Source organism: Mustelus asterias, chromosome 8 (assembly GCF_964213995.1).
Source record: "Mustelus asterias chromosome 8, sMusAst1.hap1.1, whole genome shotgun sequence".
NCBI classification, from domain to species: domain Eukaryota; kingdom Metazoa; phylum Chordata; class Chondrichthyes; order Carcharhiniformes; family Triakidae; genus Mustelus; species Mustelus asterias.
The window spans coordinates 109,214,537-109,237,697 of NC_135808.1; the positions used below are offsets into that span (position 1 = coordinate 109,214,537).

General features: G+C 44.4%; 1 long non-coding RNA gene across 1 annotated transcript in view; it reads right to left on the bottom strand.

Annotated features, from left to right (window-relative positions):
- LOC144497951 (uncharacterized) overlaps positions 1 to 23,161 on the bottom strand; it is a 70,080-nt gene that overhangs the window by 16,439 nt on the left and 30,480 nt on the right. The window contains exons 2-3 of the long non-coding RNA XR_013498578.1: positions 16,859 to 16,983; positions 5,588 to 5,710 (exon numbers count right to left, since the gene is read on the bottom strand). This is a non-coding gene — a long non-coding RNA (uncharacterized LOC144497951). The remainder of the gene's footprint in view (positions 1 to 5,587; positions 5,711 to 16,858; positions 16,984 to 23,161) is intronic.

Here is a 23,161-nt window from a genome sequence, read left to right on the forward strand (position 1 = left end):
AATAAAGTATCACGATAGTATCAGACGTGCAGTGAATAAGTTTGAAACGATCCTTTTGAGGAAAGAATTGGCATGTAAAAACTCCCGTCTTAGTCATGTAGCCAAAAATGGTCATTACTCAATACACACAACAATTGTGAATGCATTTCAGCCCTTGCAAAGCAAAGATTTAAAAAAAAAATTTTTTAAAGAATGTTTATTTTTAGAAACAACTTTTAAAGCTGTTAGTGCCAATGAGTACTGGTTTTTTGATTGTGGAGAGTCATGTCCCAGGAACTCATTGCTGTAATACAGCACCAATGCAGAAGCCCATTCAATGCAGTTCCTCACTTGTCTCAATGTTGCTGTCGAAAGGCAGCAAGTGGGAAGAAGGCGATGCCTTGCAAAGAATGAGGAGAATTGCTGTGAGTGAGAGTCATTGTTGGGTTACTACCACTCACTTCCTAGTCGGCCCAACATGCACATCATAAATCCAGAGATGCTCGGCCAAGGGCCAACTCATTTCCCGAACACTGCTGCTCCTTCTGCATCATCGTGCTGCTCCTCCAATATCAGCTTTTAAGAAGTGCAGCTACTCTAGTGCATTAATAAAAAAGAGGTGACTTGCTAGTCTTAATGCTGAATTTCTGGTGGTAAATGTTTAGGATGGCACAGTGGCACAGTGGGTAGCACTGCTGCCTCACAACACCAGGGACTCAGGTTTGATTCCAGCCGTGGGAGACTGTCTGTGTGGAGTCTGCACGTTCTCCCCGTATCTGCGTGCGTTTTCTCCGGATGCTCTGGTTTCCTCCCACAGTCGACAGATGTTCAGGTTGTATGGATTGGCCAAGTGAAATGGGTGGGGTTATGGGCACAGGGCAGGGGAGAGGGCCTGGGTAAGATACCCTATCAGCGAGTCGATGCAGACTCAATAGGTGAATGGCCTCCTTCTGCACTGTAGGGATTCTATGATAGTCAAAATGCAAATTATAATCCATGCTTTAATTTTGTCTTTTGCTGTGTATGAGAATTCTCCACTCTGACTGGTTGATCAGCCTACTTGCTGTTTGCACTGTTGTTACTTGCCACAGTTGGTGCCAAATTCAAAGCCACATTGGCTTTGGTTAAACACTTGTGAGAAGGTTTTCTCAAAGTCAGCAGTGAGCACTGCCCCTTTGCCACTGCTTTAAAATCTAGGCTAATGTTTCAACTGTATCTCAGTAGGATTCATGAATAAGATAAATAGATGCGAATGTAACTGAAAACCTCAGCACTGTGTGTAACACTGTGCATCAGCAACAACAGATAGCATGGGCAAAGTTACCAGGTAGACTGCCAATTTAACATTTTCTTAACATGGTGAATGCTCCAGATACCTCATTATTGAAACTCCTTTCTTTGCTACTAACATAATGCAGAACTGGGATCTATAGGGGCGTTTGCTCATTGAGAGGCAGTACCAACACAATGGGCTGAATGGCCTCCTGTGCTGCCACAAGTCTTGAATTCTGTGATTCATACCAGCATGGCAAAAGTTAATGATAATTCTGTGGCAATCCTTTGAAATTTAATACTGTGATGATTAAAATATGCATCAATTACATCGGATATATATGAGGCTGGATTTAATGGAGGTGATAGGGGTCTTGCAGGAGAACAGTCTTTTAGGGAAGGTTCGCTAAATTAAGTGCTTCTCAGACACTTGACAGTGTCGGGCCTTCCCAGGATTAAGGACTCCAGGGACACAGTGCTACCTGCTGAAAGCTGATGGATGATTAGAGGCAGCAATCTATTGAGGGACAACACCACCAAGGAGGCTGTGGCTGCTGCCAGTATGACACCCATCCTGGGGAAGGAGGGTGTGGGTGGGGGGGGGGGGGGGGGAAGAGCTCTCAGTAACCCACCCTTCACGACGTCAGGTCCCTTAATGAGGCATTCAGTGCCTTTGAATGAGGGACCCACCCTGCGCTTCAGCAAGAAACCTCACATGGCAACGGGATGAAGTTGAAATGGATGAGTGAAATGGACGAGACTTCAAGTTTCTAGGTGTCCAGATCACCAACAATCTATCCTGGTCCTCCCATGCCGACACTATCATGAAGAAAGCTCACCAACACCTCTACTTTCTCAGGAGGCTAAGGAAATTCAGCATGTCTGCCACAACTCTCACCAATTTTTACAGATGCACCATAGAAAGCATCCTTTCCGGATGTATCACCGCTTGGTATGACTCATGCTCTGACCAAGACCTCAAGAAACTACAAAGCATTGTGAACAAAGCCCAGTCAATCATGCAAACCTGCCTCCCATCCATTGACTCAGTCTACACTTCCCACTGCCTCAGAAAAGCAGCCAGCATAATCAAGGACCCCATGCACCCCGGACAAATCAAATGAGTTTGCTTGCCCAGCTTCCTGCATGGGTTAACACCAGTGGTGGTGGGAAGAAGCCCTTAAGTGGGCATCAATTTCCCACTTAAGGGCCTCAATTGGTGGCAGGGTGGGTTCCACTTGCCTTCCCACCATGAACTTTATTGGGGTGGAGGCAGGAAGGCAGTGGCTGTCACCCTTCCACCCAATTAAATGCCCTTCCACCACAAAACCTGCCACGGGGGAGGACATTGAATTTCACCCACTGGCTGTTGCCCCGAGAAAAAGATAGCCATTCAGCAAACTGAAAGGTCGAGTATTTTAACCTCCAGCATTGATCTTAAAATCAATGAGTTAGGTAAACAAAATTCCATCTGCTTTTACCGAAATGTAAAGATGCTGATCTGGATACATGAGGCACATTTTCCTGCTAGTTGCTAGCTGTGCGATATCGCGATAGAATCTTAGAATCTCTACAGTGCAGAATGAGGCCTTCGGCCCATCGAGTCTGTACCAACCACAATCGGTACAGAGGCGATGGCCTCGTGGTATTATCATTAGACTATTAATCCAGAAACTCAGTTAATGTTCTGGGACCCCAGGTTCGAATCCCGCTATGGCAGATGTTGGAATTCAACAAAAAAAAAATCTGCAATTAAGAATCTACTGATGACAATAAAATCATTGCTGATTGTCGAAAAAACCCATCTGGTTCACTAATGTCCTTTAAGGAAGGAAATCCTGGTCTGGCCTATATGTGACTCCAGGCCTATATGTGACTCCACAGCCACAGCAATGTGGTTGACTCTCAATTGCCTTCGAGCAACTAGGCATGGGCAATAAATGCTGGCCCAGTTAGTGGCGCCCATGCCCACAAAGGAATTTAAAAAAAAATTCCCACCCTAGCTCTATCCCCATAACTCCATATATTTACCCTGCTTATCCCCCTGGTACTAGGGTCAATTTAGCATGACCAATCAACCTAACCCGCACAGCTTTGGACTGTGGGAGGAAACTGGAGCACCAAGAGGAAACCTACGCAGACACGGGGAGAATATGCAAACTCCACACAGACAGTGACCCAAGACTGGAATTGAACCCGGGTCCTTGGCACTGTGAGTCCCGGGACTCACAGGGACTTGGCACTGTGAGTCACTGGAATTGAACCCGGGTCCTTGGCAGTGCTAACCACTGTGCCACATAAGAGCATCAACTGAAAATTCCTAGGCAATTTTTTTTTGATAGCTATCGACAGTGAGAAGACAATTGTTTGCATTGCAGAATTTGGGAAAGTTGAGCCACATTGATTGTTATCATTAATCAACAACATGATTATCATTGTACCATGTCACTACAAGGATGATAGTAGGTGACTGAGAAGGGTCTTGGACTTTTTTTAAAAATTGGTAATTTCTAAGTTTAATATCATCAGTAGAAGGGCTATTGTCGATGAGCCACGTAAAGTTAGCTAGGGGACACGTGAGTTTGCATAAGTAAAGTGTAACATTTCAAGTGACCAATTTGCTGTAGGGGGCTGGATTCTCCAAACTCGCCCACAGCTGAGATTCTCCAGTCCCGCTGCAGTGAACAGAGATTTGGCTAAGCGCCAAATTCTCCGTACCCGCTGGCAGCAACGATGGGACGGGAACGGCCGGAGAATTCTGGTCATGGTCGAGTTTTGCTTGTTGAAAGGTTTATGTGACATCAGGTAAATTCATCAGCTCTTGAAAAAAGCAGCAGCCTTGGAATTTATTTTTCCCATCTCCCTGCTAATAAAGAGCCTCCAGCGTTCCAGATTCCATGCCTGACAAAACCTACAAACTTTCACTGAAAGTTAGACAAGTCACAATCATTTATTTTTGGGACGATTAAGGTGTCGCCAAAAGTGATCATCTTATCAAAAGGCATTTCCTGAGAAGGGTTGGAAACAGTAAAGGGTCTTTTTTTTTGGAAAAAAAATGAAAACAAAACCTCACTGCTGCAATGCAAATATTTTCCAGAGGAAATTGGAAGCAGCAATGAAGTCAGCATTACTGGCAAGCTCGACTTCTGTCCGTGAATGTTTAGCCTGGAAGGTAGTTTTCCTGGATGACTTTTTGTTTAATTTTAGAGAAAATCCAAAGATAATATAGGGTATTTCCAAGATGGACCTACTTCTGCTCTGCATTCTATTTATAAAGTGAAGTGGATCTGAAACTGAGATTAATGACACACATGGAAAGCTCTCCACTTTTTTCCATACTGATGCAGAGGAGGAGACAAGTGGGGAAATAAAAAAGGGGAACAGGATGTTCAATCAACCACAGCCTCGCACCCGCAACACACTATCTAATTTTCTGCATCTGAGTGAAATTAAGCTCAGATGTCCAAGTAGAAGAGAACGTCTTTCCAGCTTTGTCCACTGCATCCAAGTTTAATTAGATAGCTGAACACAATTGTGTGGGTACATCAATTTAAGAGGGCGGGTAACTTGGGAAAGGTGTTCAATGAATCTTTTGATGCTTAATAGGGGAGGCGTCCAGTGGCGTTATCAGTAGACTATTAATCCAGAACCTCAGTTAATGTTCTGGGCACCCGGTTTCGAATCCTGCCAAGGCAGATGGTGGAATTTGAATTCAATAAAAAAAATCTGAAATTAAAAGTCTAATAATGACTTGTCATTGTCAATTGTTGCAAAAACGCACCTGGTTCACTAATGTTCTTCAGGGAAGGAAATCTACCGTCCTTACCTGGTCTGGCCTACATGTGATTCTAGAGCCACAGCAATGTGGTTGACTCTCAACTGCCCTCCAAGGGCAACTAGGGATGGGCAATAAATGCTGGCCATGTCCCACAAATGAATTTTTTAAAAAATAGGGCAGTTTTGTCATCTTTATTTTCCAGTCTTTTTAGAGCCACCTATAGACTTTCAAGTCAGCAGGATTTCAGAGGCAGGACACATTGCTAAGTACTTAGGGCAACCCTGTGCTGGTGCATTCAGTGAGCTGAAGATCATTGTACTGAGACAGGGTGGTGGCAACAACTCCTTCTCTTGCTTCATTTAACTGTTTCTGATGGGCCTGTTGCAGAGAGAACTCTAAACTTCCAGAAATAAAGGGGAAAAGTAGAAAGAGTGGAGACTCAGCCAAACAGTTACTGTTTCTTTTTGATGATTTGTGCAGCCGGGCAACTGGGTTGCGTCCAGGGAATGGTCAGGAAAATCGTGCCAGATACGAAACCAACTGAATGTATAAGCTTACCGTTGTGTTACTGGATCTGTCATTTCGCAAAAGGAGCTCCAATTGTGTTACATCAAAACAAAGGTCTAGCTCTCAGATCAGGACATCTTGTGACTGAATCCTTCCTTGAGAAGAGTAAAGCATCTGTGAAAGAGAAAATCATGTGATATGCATTTGTTTACACAATACTATAGTGCAACCAGGTGAATTGTCTTAAATGGTGAAAGTTAAGGATCAATTGCTCTCAAATCTAAACAATGTTTTACTAAAATCAATTCACATGGTGAACTGGTGGTGCAATGAGATAATGTGCAGTCGCTGCACTGGGCGGCACAGTGGTTAGCACTGCTGCCTCACAGCACCAGGGACCCGGGTTTGATTCCCGGCTTGGGTCACTGCCTGTGCGGAGTCTGCACATTCACCCCGTGACTGCATGGGTTTCCACCAGGTGCTCCGGTTTCCTCCCACTGTCCGAAAGACGTGCTGGTTTGGCCATGCTAAATTCTCTGAGTGTACCTGAACAGGTGCTGGAATATGGCGACTAGGGAATTTTCACAGTAACTTCATTGTAGTGTTAATGTAAGCCTACTTGACATTAATAAATAAACTTTAAAAAAAACTTTTAGAATTTTATTTCCTGGATTTGAATCCAGTGCACAATAAAAAGGGAAGAATCTCTTTTCTGTTGCTGAAAGGAGAGATACGTTGCTGAAGTTTTCCCTCAGGACAAATGCCAGAAGGTGAAATTTTAAACAATTTCTACTACAGTTTATAAAACAGCCATTGTCTGCAGGATATCTTGATCAGATCATTGTTCACTGTATCGCACAAACTCGTGAATGGGCCAAAGGCTGCCACTTTTGAACCAGAAAAGTGCCCGGTCCATATCAAATTACCAGAGAAAGGGAAAGTACCTCAAAAATCTGAACAACAGGTTAAGGTAGGCATCTCATACTACGACCATGCAGTGGCTACGTGAGTGATATTTTCCACTAACAGAATGCTGCTGTCAGATCAATGGGATGTTCTGCCTACAACACAGTTGAGCAAAGTCATGTATAAATTTCAGTGCCAGTGTGATATCTGGCACATTGGCTGCATGTCTCAGTGATTGAATCAAGCAGCACGTTCCTTGGGTTGTAGATAGCAGAACATAGACTGTACCCAAACCAGTCCGCCCTTGCAAAATCTAAAACTAAGGCCAGAATTTTACCGCCCTGGCCATCACGGTCATCGGAGTGGGCGAGGAGCGGACAATGGGAAGGTCCGTTGACCTCGTGTGTGATTTTACGGTTTCAGGATGAGTGAGGCTGTAAAGTCCAGCCCTAAATCTTCGCTGTTAGATGCGATTCTGTGATTGGGCAGCCCAAACGGAACAATCCTAAGTGTGCCTATAGCTATACTGACAACCAATTTAAGGTCATTAGTAGAGCTGGCAATGTGGCTCATTTACACTTTCTAGAAGTGACATATGCAGGGAGGTGTTCTCTGCAGACAAAAGTTTGCAGACACAAGCCTTGCACCTATTTTGAATTAACTAGGAGGTTTGGTTCCCCGTTGCTTTCTCCAGGACAATTCCTCGACCAATCAGTTGACTTTCCAACCAATCCACACCTTTTTCTCCTGTTGTAGAAATGGTTGTGATTGTTTGAAATTTCGTGTTCCTATATTCGTCCAGATGGGTACAAGTTGTGAAGTTGCAGCTTTCCAGCAATATTCAATATCTAAACAACCGAGCGACAGTCTCTTCTTTTGATGTGGAGTCCTTGCAGATTGCTAAGAATTTAGTCAAACTCAATTCAGTTTCTATTGGGCACGAGACAGCCAAAGTGATCGGAATTTAGCACAAATGAATATAAAATTGGTAATCTTTCTCTGTGAGTAACAAAAAAATGCCTGATGGAAATATCACACCTTAAAGAATGCACCTTTGAGGTTACAGTTAAGTCACATTGGGAGTGACTAACTGGGTGATAATATGTTTATGTCTATTGTGGGTCTATTTGTCATAAGCTACGAAGAATATACAAACATAAGGGAATATTGATGCCTCATTTCAGCATTTTCTTGTTTAGTGGATGACCAGTTAACAAAATGGAAGCCTGGGATCGTGGCTGCTTGGATATGAAATTTAAGGGATAGAAAGCAAAGAGTGATTTTTCAATGTGAATGGACGTACACAATGCTGTTACCAGTGGTCAGAATTGGGACCACTATTTTTGATATACATGAATGACCTGGAATTGGATATACAGGCCATAGTTTCAAAGTTTGCCAATCAAACACGAAACTCAGAAATGTAAACAACAATGAGGAGGACAATAACAGACACAGAAGGACATGATAAATGGGCGGACAAATGGCCAGATACAATTTAACACGAAGAAGTCTGAAGCAATCGATTTTGCTCGGGAGAATGAGAAGAGGCCAATAAGCTAAATGAAACCATTGTAAAGTGGCACAGGAACAGAGAGACCTGGTGGAATAAATACAGTAATAAAGGTGGCAGGACAATGTGAAGCGACTGTTACAAAAATATGCAGGATTCTTGGCATCACTAATCTGCTGTGGAGTTAACACATGTGTGTCTGCGTGTGTAGGAATCCCAAATAGTGAGTTCTCCACAAGTTTCTGACTGATGGATCTGTAAAACCTCTTGCATGGTGTATAAAAAGGCATTTATACTAAACCTTTATACAGCACTGTTTAGGCCTCTTCTGGTGTATTCAATACTAGGCACTACATCTTTGGTAAGATGTTAAAGCCTTAGAGAGGGCGCAAAAGAGATTAAGCATAGGGATCAAATGGCCTCCTTCTATGCTATATCATTCTACGATTTTAGGATACAGATTTACAGCAGACCCACATTTTTTAAGTAATCAACTTGGGAACACAAGAAAGTCAAGGACAAAAACAGATCCACTGAAATTCATCCCTCTTGCACTTCAACTCAGCCAACCCCCTAGCCAGCCTGAACACCTGTAACTCAACACTTTGGTAGATGATTCCATTTATCCAGCTTTGAGTGAACATTTTTTTTTGAGTATATGGCTTATATTTCATTTTCACCGATTTAAATTTACGACATCTTGCAGTAATATCTGGGTTTAGATGATCGATTCCGTTAATTTTTGCCTTATTTGGATATTCCATTAATTTTCTCTCAGCCGCTCGAGACTGTGTTTCTCTAATCTGTCCCAATCATTCGTGGTTCTTTCCAATGCATGAATTCTGGCAGAGTTATGAAGGAGATTTACTTCAACTGTGCGCAGTACTCCAAGCGTACTCTCACCAGTGAATTATAAAGCCTTACAAAGCATTATAAAGGGGTTTGTTATCTCAGTTGTCTGGACAACTGATTTGTGATGCAGAAGGACACCAACAGCATGGGTTCAATTCCCAACAGCACGGGTTCAGTTCCCTTACTGGCTGAGGTTATTCATGAAGGCTCTGTGTTCCTAACCTTGCCCGTTGCCTGGGGTGTGTAATTTTCAGGTAAAGTCACCACCAGTCAGCTCTTCCACTCAAAAGTTGAGAGCAACCTTTGGTCATCTGAGACTATGGCATCCTTATTTTAAAGCCTCAATAGTGTCTCTGTGGACATATATTCTATTCTTTCTGGCTATGTGTTCTGAAGTTCTTTTGTCAATGTTGTTTTAAACTCTATCTTTCTGACTAAGTTTTTAGTTGTCTGTCCTGGTCACCCCTTAGGTGACTCACTGTCAAATTTCATTTGATAAGACTCCCTCCTCTGAAGCACCTACACAGGTTTTATATTAAAGGTGCTATATAAATACAAGACATTATTAGTGCTGTTGCTGTACACTCAGATTATTCTTATGGAGCCTTCTGACCAACACCTCCTGATATGCAGCTAAGAAAGCTGGTGGCAATCGCAATTATTTCTTTCTTAAAGCTTGCAACCAGGCACTTCCGTTTGGTCTTAAACACAGGCCTGGAGTTTTCTTGGAGTTGCTTTCGTTGGAGTTGCTAAATCTTTGCCAGAAATGTGGCAGAAAACCCCATCACACACAGGATTTCCATTACACCTCTGGAGAAGTTACCATGGAAAAACGGGAGCAGCTCCAAGGAAGTGCAGTGACATTCCTGAGGGGCAGCACGGTGACACAGTGCTTAGCGCTGCTGCCTCACAGTGCCAGGGGATCCAGGTTCAATTTCAGAGTCGGGTGACTGTCTGTGAGGAGTCTACATGTTCTCCCCGTGTCTGCTTGGGTTTCCTCCAGGAGTTCTGATTGCCTCCCACAGTCCAAAGACATGTGGGTTAGGTTGATTGGCCATGCTAAATTGCCCCTTAGTGTCAGGGGGATTAGCAGGGTAAATATGCAGGGTTACGGGGATAGGGCCTGAGTGGGATTGTTGTCGGTGTAGGTTCAATGGGCCGAATGGCCGTCTTTGCACTGTAGGGATTCTATGATTCTATTCTATGAGTGATGTCAACATATTGGCCGGAATTCTCTGGCTGTTCACGCCGGTGGGATTCTCTGGTCCCGCCAGCGTGTGTTTCCCACTGGCGTGAGGTGACGCCAATGGGAATTCTCATTGACAGCAGCAGGACCAGAGAATCCCGCTGCTGGCAAACAACACAACACCTCCCGCCAGCGGAAAACATGCGACTAGAAGGTGGAGAATCTCACCCATTACAGCCATTTGTTATTATAGCCCTCACCATTAACTCCTCCATGAAGAAGAGGATCAGAGTTGAGGAAGTGGGGGTGGGGGGGGGGGGGGGGGGGGGGGGGGGAGGGGTTGGTTTAACAAGTGAAGCATGCAGATCATGACTACATTCTAGCCTGTCACATTTTTACAGTGATGGATATCAGAGTGTTTAATTGTTCTCTTGTGGAGCAGCATGGCTCTTAATTCATACATTATTACTGGGCTCCCACAATACAAATGCCACTGAGTATCTCAGGGGACAGGGAAACTCAGCACACTCCATGTGTGCTTGGAGGCATTGAAGTGCTCTTTCTCAGCCCCTCCTATAAGAGTTTGGCCTCCTCCAACCCTGGATTCCAGCCTTTCCCGTCTCCAGCCCTGATTGAGGGCCTCTTCGCAGAATTCCCAATCAGTAGCTTCTCGCCATTCCCACTCCAGGCTAATCCCCAGATCCTCCAACCCTGTTGATTCCAGGCCTTTCTCTGACTGCTCCAATCACAGGCCTCTGCCACTCCTCAACACCAGCCTCTCGAGACATCCCCTCTGCTCCAATTGCCGACTTCACGCTGACCACCACCCTGACTACAGGCTTCTCCATTCCTCCACCCCTGATGCCAGACTTCTCTCCCCCCCCCGCCCCTTCCTGCCCCCCCCACCCCGCATCCCCTGACACTGATCACACGCCTTCCACCCCCGCATCCCCTGATCACATGCCTTCCACCCCTGGACCCAATTGCCAATCACTGACCCCCCAACCCCGAATTGAGACTCTCAGCTCCAATTCATGACCTCTCTCGCCGCAGTCCCAATTTCCCACCTCCACCCTAACTGTGCTTGCCAGCAACAGTCTACAAGAATCCCTGGCTGGAACTGAGCTTCCCTTATGCCCAGCAGTCAGGCTGTCAATTAGGCCAGCTACCGGGAGGAGATGAAGCCACATTTTAAAGAGCTCCTGCCATTAGAATCAGAGTCTAGCCAGGTCCTTCATCTGTTGGCCTCATACGCACCCTCCCAGCTCCCTGTCAAATTGGAGCCATAACATCATTATTTTGTGCATGTGCGCTGGCCAAGTAATCAAAGTCAATCTGTGTATCTATGAACTACATGCTGGAATCCAGCTCTCCACAATGACTTATATGGAGACTGGCAGCTCTATTCAAATCCAAATGAGAGAGAGCAGTGCACGGAGATCGTTCCTCTGAGATGCAGCAAGCAATATAAAAGCAGCTTCTACTTCCTATTTTTATCCTAACTTGGATTCCCATGGTTTGAATATTATTCAAAGTCTTCAATTTAGAATCATAGAATCCCTACAGTGCAGAAGGAGACCATTCGGTCCATCGAGTCTGCACTGACCACAATCCCACCCAAGCCCTATTCCCGCAACCTCGCATATTTACCCTGCTAATCCCCCTAAGACTAAGGGGCAATTTAACCTGGCCAATCAACCTAACCCACACATCTTTGGACTGTGGGAGGAAACTGGAGCACTGAAGAAAACATACGCAGACACGGGGAGAATGTGCAAACTCCACACAGATAGTGACCCGAGGCCGGAATTGAACCTGGCCCCTGGCGCTGTGAGACAGCAGTACTAACCACTGTGCTAATTTGTGAAGTAATCAAAATCTAACTGGGGAAAAGAAAAGGAACATGCCTTCATCTCGAGCTTCGATCATGCTCAGGACATGGCAATTAAAGTGCTTTACTCTTGTGACATTAGTGAAACGTTTGTTTTTTTAATCACAATCTCTGAAGCTCTCACAGCTTCAGTGCTTCTCATTGCTGCCGAAATGTCTACCAGATGTCCTTTTGTTGCTCCTTAAGTGGCTTAAACAGGAGCCTCAGGTACTTTCTGACATTAGTTTTGCGACCCTGCATTGTTCGGAGGAAAACTGGTTGGCAAGTCAGGTGACAGGAGCTGTTTCATTTATAGTTCTGAACTGCAGGGTTGAGTTTTTTTTAGAAGGGACAGCAAGCTGAAAAGAGGTGTTTCTCTCTCTCCCTGTTTTATTTGGAACTCTGCTGGCCATCTGAAAACAAGGTCTTGCCTTCCTGGAGTAGAAAATCTGCTGTTGGTGGCTTGACCAGAGTCTACCTGGGGTTCTGGGAAGCTGTTCTGACTTCAAACTGTTCTGAGTGTGTCAAGAGGACTACTAGAACTTACAAGACTAAGAGTTTTCAATTCTCCAACCAAAGGACTCAATTCCAGTGTCACGTGAGCATTAGACTTTGTTGTGTTGAACTTGTTTAAAGGGTTTTGTCTATGGAAGGTTTTGGTTTGATTGAAACATCTTAAATATATTTGTCAAGAGTTATACATTCAAGTGGTTGTTTCGTTTATATTTGTAATTGATAAAGTTATTACTAATTTTCTTTCCATACATGTTAACTATATTCTTAATTAAACTTGGTTTGATAAAAGCTCCCGAGAGGGTCATTTGAATCATACCTGAAGTGAAACATCTCATGCTTATCTTAGCCAAATTCAAGATGCAAAACCTATGATCAAGCCGGGCTCCATAAAACACTTTAGAGTTTGTGACCTGAACCATAACACTCTCACTTAATTTCTGTAAAAGGGTGGCTAACTAGTCTGATGTTCATACATCTAGGTCTTACTATCAGTAACTAAGACGAATGACCAGTTGGGTTGAGGGAAAAACATTGGCCAGGTACTTGCAGGAACTTCCTGCTCTGAAATGTGTCACGGAATCTTTCACATCTACAGACTCGACAGTTGGAGCAATGGTTAAACGCCTCATCTGAAAAAGACAATATGGTGCTCATTGCACGTTATACTGACAAGTCAGCCTAAATTATCTATGGATGATGGGCTGGGATTTTCCATTCCTATTAGAATCAGGCAGACTTGGCGATGGGAGTGGAAAATATTGTGAGAAAGCCAAGGTTTCATTTTACGTTTGTGAAGCTTGCCATGGTCATCCCCGCCTCCCCATGGTGTGCCTGCACCATTGGCTGACTGGGAAAGTAAATACATTCCTTCCTTCAGACAGTTGGCAATGACACAATATTTGAGGAGAGCACTCCTAATCCTTAGCTTTGTGCTGAGGTCAGTATTGACATGTCCCTCCCAAAGATCACTTTGGACGCACAGCCTTGCGGTAAAGTTAGGACAATGCCTGTGCCTAAAATGAGAACTCAGGATGCAGTAGATTAGCCAAAGCTGTGGCCACTCGGTCATCTGATATGGGGCAAGGGTGCTGAGGGGTGGTGCCAAAGCAGAATGCCAATAAAGACTGGGCATCAATGTTGTGGCCGGGACATGAGGCTTTGAGAGGCAGCTTCAGATGATAAGTGGCCAAAGGGTGGCCCTCAGGAGACAGAAGCTCTCAGTCAAGTCTCTCTCTCTTTGATACTGCAGTAAGGAGAACGTTCAAAACATGGAGGTTGGTCATCTCACTGTCATTCTTCTTGCTCATAGGCAGGAGAGAAGATGATGTAAATGGAGGTGCCTGGCTCACTAAAGACAGGAGCAGAACCATGAAACCAGAGCAAAGTCTGCTCCACACGTAGTGGATAAACCTCAGAGAACCTCCCTAGACCCAGGGTCCATATACAGTGCCTAGCATACTTGCAGATGTTGGAGAACCAACATCACTGGAGACTACTCAGGTCTAAGGAACTAGTTGGTCACATCTACCATCTTCTGCAGTATTTAGCACCATGGAGATTTAGAGAGAATCACTGCCAGTGTTGCTGATAGTTACAATTTTTTATGCCAGTGGTTCTTTCCAAGGCTCCACAGGTGACCTCAGCGGGATTTCGCAAGCCTCCACATACAAGTGCACCCAGAAGGTGATGGATACAATCTTCTCAAGGGCACACAACTTCATCAACTTCGATTGAGATCAGGCAAGCCCGGGTGCAAGAGTGATGGGCTTTGCTGAAATCTCTGGTTTTACACAGGTGCAGGGTACCATCGACTGCACTCATGGGCCATTCAGATCTCCAGGGCTCCAAGCTCTAAACCATGTGAACCGCAAGAGCTTCCACTTGCTGAATGTTCGGCTGGTCTGTGGCCATACCAAATGCATTCTGCAGGTGTGTGCTCAATTCCCGGAGAGTTTGCACAACTCCTACGTTCTCAACCACACTCAAATCCCTGATATCTTTCAGGATTCACACAGGCTTCTGTGTTGGCTCCTTGGGGACGATGACTATCCACTGAGGATGTGGCTGATGATGTCTGTGCAGAGAACACAGAGTGCAGCTGAGTCAAGATACAATGAGACTCATGCTGCAACTCACTTTGGTAGAGCAGACCATAGGGACGCTCAAGGTGAGGTTCTGGTGCCAGGACTGGTTTCGTGGAGCCCTGCAATACAATCTGCAGAGGGTGTCACACATCATGGTTCATCAGGTACGCCTTGCACAACCTGGCACTGCCATGGGGGAGGAACTGCCCCAGGAGGAATGGCAGATTTCTTCTGATTAAGAAGATGTCAAAGGGGATGAGGCTGAGGAGGTCCTCAATGGATCGGATGTCAGCCAGGAGGCAATGGCAATATCCAGACAAGGCAGACGAGCTCAGGACATGTTTATTGCCACTAGATTCATGGAGGGTGATAAGGACATCCCATTATCTTTACATGGCTTCTGTGAGCACTAGGACAAATGTCTTGGGCTAAGTGCCCTATGGCAGCCGCTACCTAGCTGTGTTGACCTCAATGCATTGTGTCAGCACAAACACCTCAGACATAAGGCAGACGGACTCCTCCATGCAGCCTTTCAATGCGAGGAGTATATCGGGGCGACATGGTGGCACAGTGGTTAGCACTGCTGCCTCACAGCGCCAGGGACCCGTGTTCGAGTCCTGGCTTGGGTCACTGTCTGTGCGGAGTCTGCACATTCTCCCAGTGTCTGCGTGGGTTTCCTTCGGGTGCTCTGTTTTCCCTCCCGCAGTCCAAAGATGTGCAGGTTAGGTGGATTGGCTATGCTAAATTGACCCTTACTCTCAGGGAGACTAGCTAGGGTAAATGCATGGGGTTATGGCAACAGGGCCTGGGTGGAATTGTGGTCGGTGCAGACTCAATGGGTCGAATGTCCTTCTGCACAGTAAGATTCTCTGATTACATGATCTCTTCCTGATTTTCCCAAGTTTACCTTCCAGCAACCAAGGCATGACCAAGTCCAGAGACTCGTCATCTGACTGGGACTCAGCAGTGTCCTGGCTTCCAGCAGCCCTCCGAATGCTGGCATACTGGGCTGTCCCTGCCTCTGCCTGCTGTGGATCTGACAGTGTGGTGCTCACCAGGTTGTGACCCCCAGGCAACTCTAAATCTAGATTTTGCTGAGGTGTGTGTGTCTCTGCTGGTGGAGGGTGTGGGTGAGTGCTGTGACAGGTCTTCAATGTCGGATCTGCGAATTCCTCTTCTGCTCTTAGGGCTGGAGTCAAGGACATGTCTGGTAGACTCCATCAGATGTGCCTGCGAAAAAAAGGTCAGTAGTGCTTGGCAGGGGCCTTTAGAAACAGGAGACATGACTCCCAGCATTGTTGTCCGATGGATGATTGCCGCTGACTTCACCATCAGCACAGGAGCAGTCGGCATCCCACCCGGCCAGCTGGATGGCTCTGTCCTCAAAGTCCATGCAGACCTTCAGCTCTGGCATCCCTCTGCCCATCTGGGATCTCTCCCACTTGCTGTGAGCCAATTTTTCCTGCATAAATACAGAAGGAGAGAGTGTAAGCAGGATGCGTGCCAAGGCAGATGCCTGACATGTGTGGATGGTGAGTGGGAGCAGTGAGATGATGAAGACACAACCCACAAGGGAGATGAAAATGTGCGTGTGAGGGTGAGTGGTGGTGTCCCTTGAGCTAGTAGTGAGCGAGATCCCTGTGTGATAGGTGTGTGAGTGATGGGAAGTGTGATTTACCTTGGCAGAACGGATTGCTCATTCATCTTCTTCCTGCGCTGGATGGCTGTCTTCTCCCCCAGGGCGTTAGCACTGACCACTGCTGCCGCCGTCTCCCATGCTGGGTTGGTGACCTTGCTGGCTGGATTTCCTCCTGTATGTGGATAGAGGGCAACACATTGGGCCTCCTAGGGCACCCAGGGAGGTGTTTGAAAACTTGAGGGTGGATTCCTTGTCAGCCATCACTTCCTGGCAACCTATGAAGTGTGGCTGGTGTGCGCAAGGGCCGCCTTTAAATATGGCGCCCAGATGTTTCAGCACTGAGGTGATGGCGTGGCGGGCGAATTAGAGGCCATGCGATACGGTGTGGAAACCACAACAGTAAATGTTTGGCACTAAGTGCTGCCGACATTGTCGTTGGCAGGCTGAACGCCACTTTACCCGCTCGCCATCAGCCTTTGCCGATTTCCAGGACAATCTCACCCTGTGAGTGGTTTTAAACTTGCATCTATTAACCATATCATAGGTACTTTCACCAAATATGTTACTGACATTATGCTCAAAGATGTTCACCGTCTGGATGTTGTCTGTTGACAGACAGGAAAGGAGTCCTCCAATCCCAAATCAGAAATGAGCTATTCACCAATATTAGCATCAGGCTTGAACACTCAAAAAATGTTTTCCAACTCCTGGCTTTAACAAAACCAAACTCAATTTGATCGGAGAAGAGGCACTTACCAGCAATGAAAAGTAACCAAGCAGGCCGGCGGATGACTTATCTCAGTCTCTACATGGAAATTTCTCCAAATTTAAGTGGGCGGTAGTCAGACTTTGGCAGCTTCTCTGTTCACCGCTCTGAACAACTAGAAGGTGAAAAGCAGTCAGGTTAGAACAAATTTCTGAGCTGCTGCATTCTTTCTAATTCATCCTGCTAATGCTAGCTCTGAGTTAGACTTGTATGTAACAAGTTCTTTAATTGGATCACCCCATCACCCCTTTCAACCAATGAGCTTAATTGACGATTTTTCTTTCTCTGACAGCTTCACCAAACATGCTCAGTGCACGAATCAAGTGTCAGATAAATACAGTGCAGATGTGGCCATCTCTGACAATAACATCAAGTGCAGCAAAAACAATGCTCACTTGCAAAATTAACTGCAAATGTCCTTACTTGATTCAAAGCATTAAACTGCTGAAAATGGGCACATAAATAATTTCTAAAATATTGATCCAGTTGAAGGATTTAAGTGACATCAGGTCCAGCCAGGGAAAGCTCAATGATTTATACTGGTCACCTGATCCTACCAATAAACTGCTTTGCCAATGAGGTACTAGGTATTAATTGCAACATATGCTTAGATAATAAATCTTTGTTTTAAAGTATTCTTGCTAGTGTGATCCCTGATGGTTCCATGATACATCTTGAATTTTCAAGTTGTGCCGTATTATAGAGTTGGAAGGGATGTAATACTGATTTAGGATGTAGAACCAGATCATGTGCTAGGAGTGGTCAAATTATTATTCCCTTCCCCTTTTTTTCCAGAATAGGAGGACATTTGTTGGAATGTATTACATAATAATTAAATACTGCTTGCTTTAATTCAGTCAGCTAATTGCTAAATCAGTCTGACTTATTTCAGATTCAAGGTGCTGCTTTCATGCAAGTTCTTTGAAAGAACTAAAGAACTCTGTAAACTCTATTTATAAAGGCAGTTATACAGGTTTGTGTAGCCTAAAGTGTATTTGCCAACTTCTAAAGCATCCTCGAGGTACATTCCATCGAGATATTATCAAAATTAAAGGTCAGTTATAGTTTTGCTGCGATGCCTCAATGTTGGATCTCAGTACTCGAGTCAGGATATCTTTTTTCATCCATTGTACTAGGGATTTACACTTTGTATCATAGATGATTGAGGAATATAGGCATGGATAGAAAGACTATCTGAAGAAAGCTTCAGTCATCTCAAGGTTGTAAATCCTTTACCTGTTGTGTTTATCTGTATGCAGGCCGTAGGGAAGAACGATGGAACTGAACTGTAAATGTTTGTTCCCAATTTCTAAGAAGTTTAAAGTTTTAAAATGTATTTATTAGGATCACAAGTAGGCTTACATTAACACTGCAATGAAGTTACTGTGAAAATCCCCTGGTCGCCACACTCTGGCACCTGTTCGGGTACACTGAAGGAGAATTTAGCATAGCCAATGCACCTAACCAGCACATTTTATGGACATTGGGAGGAAACTGGAGCACCCAGAGGAAACCCAGCAGACACAGGGAGAACACGCAAACTCCGCACAGACAGTGACCCAAGCTGGGAATCGAACCCGGGCCCTGGTGCTGTGAGGCAGCAGTGCTAATCACTGTGCCACCATGGAAGTTGGATTGGAGCGGAGTGTCGGATTCGATACCAAAACTTTGACCTAACTGTGGGGGGGTGGGGGGCAGGTACAATCTGAGCCATTTCTGGCCTGCAAACCAAAAGCTGGTTTATTGGAATTATTCCAAAACCAACAAATGACATAATCACTGAATAATATCACTGCCCATTAGATGGAGGTATTCACAGGACTGGACAGTGGATTGTACCATTGTTCTTTCACTCCTGAGAACCAGAGTTCAATTGAACCTGAAGAAAGTAAGTTACTTTTGCAATTCCAACATCCATTGAGTCTGAAATGTTTTAGCAAGGTTTTAGTTCCTATTGGACACATCTCCGCAACATAAAACTGCCATTACATACAATATTATCAACACTAACCTTACCAAGCATTGTGGAAAGACTGAAAGAAAGAAATATTATCATTTTAAATGATTGGCTCAACTCATCTTATCAAATTGTCATTGGTAATTAGGCCCACTTCACCCACTTTCCATCTGCTTCCTCTTCACCAGTGGTTTCTTGAAACAATTATTGGTCTTGTTTAAAGCATTCTATCAGCCCTGACCTTTAGAACACTGCGGCTGTGTTAGAAACCTGCATGCATCGTATCAACCTGCCAAGGCTTCTGCAATGGCAACTCCCAAACCTACGACCTCAACTATCTAGAAGGGTGGAAAGGCATGGGAATACCAATGCCTGCAAGTTCCTCTCCAAGCCACTCAACTTGAAATGTATTGTCGTTCCTTCATTGTCACTGGGTCAAGATCCTGGAACTAGTACCTTCACCACATGGAATGTAGCAACTCAAGGAGGTGGCTCATCACCATTTTCTAAAGTGTAATCGGGGGTGGGCAGTGGAATGTTGGCCTTGACAGCCCCTCAATGAATAAAGAACAAGGCTTGTCCTGCATTCTAGTCGAGTGCCGTTCTATTTACAATCAAAGCAACAAAGTAAACTGACACCCAAATAAAACAAATGTTCTTTCCTTACTTTGGATCAAAATTATTGCAGAGTAATTCAACACAACACTTAAATCTTGTACCTGTTATATGCTATGTAGGAGGAAGGAAAGAACTACCTGAGACACAAGAAAATAGCATTTGGAAAGGCACTGCTATCTCTATTAATTCAGGTCCTGAAATTATACTGTGGGAACTAACGTGGGAATGCTTAAACAAATTGTCTCAAATTACTCTCTGCAATATTTTAGTGATGGTGATAAATCAATTAAAATAAATAGCTTGACATGCCATGGTGTTATTTCAGTTTCCTCGTTTAGGATCTTAATTAATTTTGCCACTTAGCAAATACTGTCCTCCTTGCTGCTTCCATTGTAGAAGTTGATTAAGGCCAAAGAACAGCTTAAATCATTTCTCAGCCTAACAGCTGGAGAGATTAAGGGTACATCCCCTCAGAGTTATGTCCTCCCAGAGAGATGCCCACCCCTCCTTTGCTCTTCAGTGATACAATCGTGCATCCTTCATTGCTTGCCTGAAGCAATATGGCTTCAGTGACTATTGGTCTCAAAGAAGGTAGCTCATCTGTTGATGTGAGGTAAGTGATATGTTCATTCTTCCAGTTTATCACCAAGTGCCAAAGAATAATTACATTCCCCTCCTCTTCAAATGAGAGTAGTGGGTCTGCCCAAAGGGAGGGTTAGCTTTCTCACCTTCAAGTTGCCCCAAGCTTTTTTGATAATAAAGCTGCCTTTAAATCCAGTCCCTGTCAGCTATTGAATAAAGGCATCCTTTAAATCATTTGTCATTGAGGCTGAGCCTTTCAAAGATCTCCACTAATTAAAAGTTTTATTCATGCCATTAGCAAGCAAGTGCAGGAAGGGAGAAAAAGTTTCAAGTTCTCTGGAGACAAAAAAAGGGAGGCATTTCCTGCTGCTTGATAATTTATGAGTGTGCTGACTTTTACAAAGCTCCAGATGCAGACAATGTACATCTTTTTTCTGCCTGCTAACAATTAGTAGCGAACACACTTTATAGATCTTTCACATCAAATAAATGACCCCGAGGTATATTTTCAAATTAAATACGATTATGTACACACATAGATTTTTACAAGACATGGAGGAATCAATGTTATTTCAAAGCTTTTATACTTCATACCATCACCAGCTTTGGAAACTCGCCTCGGCAACATTGAAGTTTCACTCCCAGTAAAATCATTAGTTTTATCTAAGACGTTGCTCCATATAGCGGTCATCTATGTGCAGTATTGAAAAAATAAAATGTGTAAAATATGTTTTCCTGCTTCTTGGATCATTCCATTACTGAGACCAAAACATAGCATTCTTTAAAGTTCCCTTCCCTCTGATGATTTAGAAAAGACAATAAGTGGTTGATGTGGCGTTGTCTCTGTCTAACTTCCTCCTTTTATCCAGCTCGATGCCCCTTGTAAAATGTTCCGCGACATTTCTTTATGTGAGGAATGCCATAAAAATGCAAATTGTTATTGCTTGTACTCGGTTCCCTTGTGTTGCAGCTATGTGAGATTTTGTGGCCTGGATCGAGAATTTTTGCTTCCACTTCAGGATGGGCAGCGACGGTAATTAAAAGGGCAGAACAATGTTGCCATGCTCCTTTCAAAATATTCCATCACAGGGTGGTAGGCCAAGTGTCTGTAACTTACATTTTTATACTACCCAGGTAGAAAAATGCCTCATGGTGCTTCACAGAAGAAAAATGGATGCCAAACCTAACAAGGAGATATTAGAATGGGGGACCAAAATTCGAATTGGAAAGATAAATTTTAAGGAGTATTTTAAAGGAGAAGAGAGTGATGGAGAGTCATATGGAGTAGGGTAGGATTTCCCGAGTCTGGGACCTCGAGGGCAGAAAAAGACCAGAGACACAGAAGGCCAGATGAATGGAGAGCTCAGTGGTGGAAGTGGGTGTAGTATTAGTGGAGGTAACAAAGAAAGGGAAAAGAAAGGCCATAGCAGGATTTAAGGATAAGATCTTCAAATTTGATGCATTGGATCCAATGCAAGTCAGCAAGGGTATTGTTGATGAGTGGGTGGAATTTGGTTTGGGACATAGTACTGGCAGCAGAGTTTTGGATCAATGAAAGTTTACGAACAATGGATGTTAGAAGGCCGGTCAGGAGAACATTGGCATAATCAAGTCTGGATGTGGGAAAGACATGGTTGAGGGTTTCAGCGGAAGATGGGTGAAAGTAATGGTGGAGGTGGATGATGGTACAGAGCTGGACAAAGGCAGCCTTTGTGCTGAAGAGTAAATGAGGAAGGAGTTTGTGCTATCAGGAGGTAGATGTTGTTAAGTGTGCACCTCACATTGCTTTTGGGTCCAGGAAGCACCCACCTAAATTGGGAATGCCTGAGCCACCTGGGAGGTACAATGTAAAACATCATGTTTCATTGGCACAATGAAAGAATGTGTGTAAAAGATGGAATACACTTTTATCACAAAGGGGGATGGCAGCTGAGGAGCAACAAACAAATACCCAGATCTGTGGCCTTTTGGATAATTTGGACTTCAGAGAATCCCGCAACTTTTCCTGCTGATAGACCGTCCTCACAGTGGTGAAGGTGTTCCCCTCACACTGTGTTTTGGCACATGCCTGTTACATGTAAATATTGCAGGCTGCTTGACTTGGCGGATGTTGACTGGAGGGTCTGAGAAGAGTTGTTTCTGTTCCAGATGTTATCTGCATGCAGCAGGTCACACAATTCCATTGCAGCCTGTCTCGTGAAGCACAAGTGGCGAATATATTTCTATGCAACAACAGAGACTGCATTTCAAAAGTACCTCATTGGCTGTAAAGCGCTTTGAGATGTCTAGAGTCATGAAGGGCACCATTTGAATGCATTTTTTTTAATACGCAGATTTCCTGGTCCATATGGTGAAGATTTTCCTAGCTAGAAGTCCCGGAGTAGCGTAGGATGCAAAACAACTTTTCTCCCAGCTAAATAACGTGACACTAAGGGAGCACTAAAGAAATTTCTACTGTTGACATTTTATATGATTCCAGTAATAATCAAGATAATCCCTGCCCAATAAACAATAATCCCTGCTGCAGGGAAAAGCCTGTGAACTATAGGCTGGTGAGCCTAGTGCCTGTAGTGGGTAAGTTGTTAGAAGGTATTCTGAAAGTCAGGATCTACAGGCATTTAGAGACGCAATGACTTATTAGGGACAATCAGCATGTCTTTGTGAGTGGAAAATCATGTCTCATGAATTTGACTGAGTTTTTTGAAGGGGTAACCAAGAAGGTAGATGAGAGCAGTGCAGCTGACGTTGTCTACATGGACTTTAGCAAGGCCTTTGACAACGTACCGCATGGTAGGTTGTTGCATAATATTAAATCTCATGGGATCCAGAGTGAGGTAGCCAATTGATACAAAATTGGCTTGATGTCAGAAGACAGAGGATTGTTGTAGGGGGTTGTTTTTCAAACTGGAGGCCTGTGACCAACGGCGCGTCTCAGGGATCGGTGCTGGGTCCACTGTTATTTGTCTTTTATATTAATGATTTGGATGAGACTTTAGGAGGCATGGTTAGTAAGTTTGCAGATTACACCAAGATTGGTGGCATAGCGGACAGTGAAGAAGGTTTCTAGGATTGCAGCGGGATCTTGATCAATTGGGCCAGTGGGCTGATGAATGGCAGATAGAGTTTAATTTAGGTA